This window comes from Penaeus monodon, chromosome 31 (assembly GCF_015228065.2).
Source record: "Penaeus monodon isolate SGIC_2016 chromosome 31, NSTDA_Pmon_1, whole genome shotgun sequence".
NCBI lineage: Eukaryota > Metazoa > Arthropoda > Malacostraca > Decapoda > Penaeidae > Penaeus > Penaeus monodon.
This window is the reverse complement of record NC_051416.1, coordinates 24,093,791-24,094,417: the sequence shown is the minus strand read 5'-3', so window position 1 is coordinate 24,094,417 and position 627 is coordinate 24,093,791. Positions and strand designations below refer to the sequence as shown.

Here is a 627-nt window from a genome sequence, read left to right as displayed (position 1 = left end):
AGGAGTATATTTTAAGGGTAAAAGGGATGGATGATCTTTAAGAAAAGGTTTGCCAGAAAGATAAAATACCTTTTCTTCTCTTTTGTATGAAACTGTAAACATAATTACATATGTAGGGGAGGGGGAAATACAATGGCTGCATGAAATATATATTTAGGATGAAACATTCTCTGTACATATATGAATGTTGGGGCATTTTATGACAAGATTTGCTTAAGGGTGATTTTTGGCTGTATTTACAAGCATTCTCTACCTTGTGATTAGTTTATTTTGAGGTTCACCCTGATTCTTAGCTCATAAATCTTTGAATAAAGATAAACATTTACAATCCAAACCACAAGCTTTGTACCTGTTGAGACTTGCAAATCGTCAGGCCATCTTTGGAAAAAGTGATATAACATGCTGAGATGCTGTTAAATCTAATTAGCATGCATTATTCCCCAAGCTGATTTAATTTCACGATGTGATATTGTTGATAAAATGATCAGAATATCAGTTCTATCAAAGGCATTATTTCACCTGTGTTACAAATAGTGGTAGTGTGTGACAGAAATGTGTGGTTATAGTGTAGGCACTGTGTAACCATGAGAAAATAGAGCCCTACTATGGTTGTGCTGTGAGTGGATA

The 627-nt window shown here is 34.4% G+C and overlaps 1 protein-coding gene across 1 annotated transcript in view; it reads left to right on the top strand.

Moving 5' to 3' along the window:
- The window catches only part of LOC119593118 (Golgi phosphoprotein 3 homolog sauron-like), a gene marked incomplete in the record, with an annotated part of 21,765 nt that extends 21,177 nt beyond the window's left edge, over positions 1–588 (top strand). The window contains 1 exon segment of the mRNA XM_037942081.1: positions 1–588.
- Positions 589–627: the final 39 nt, after the last annotated feature.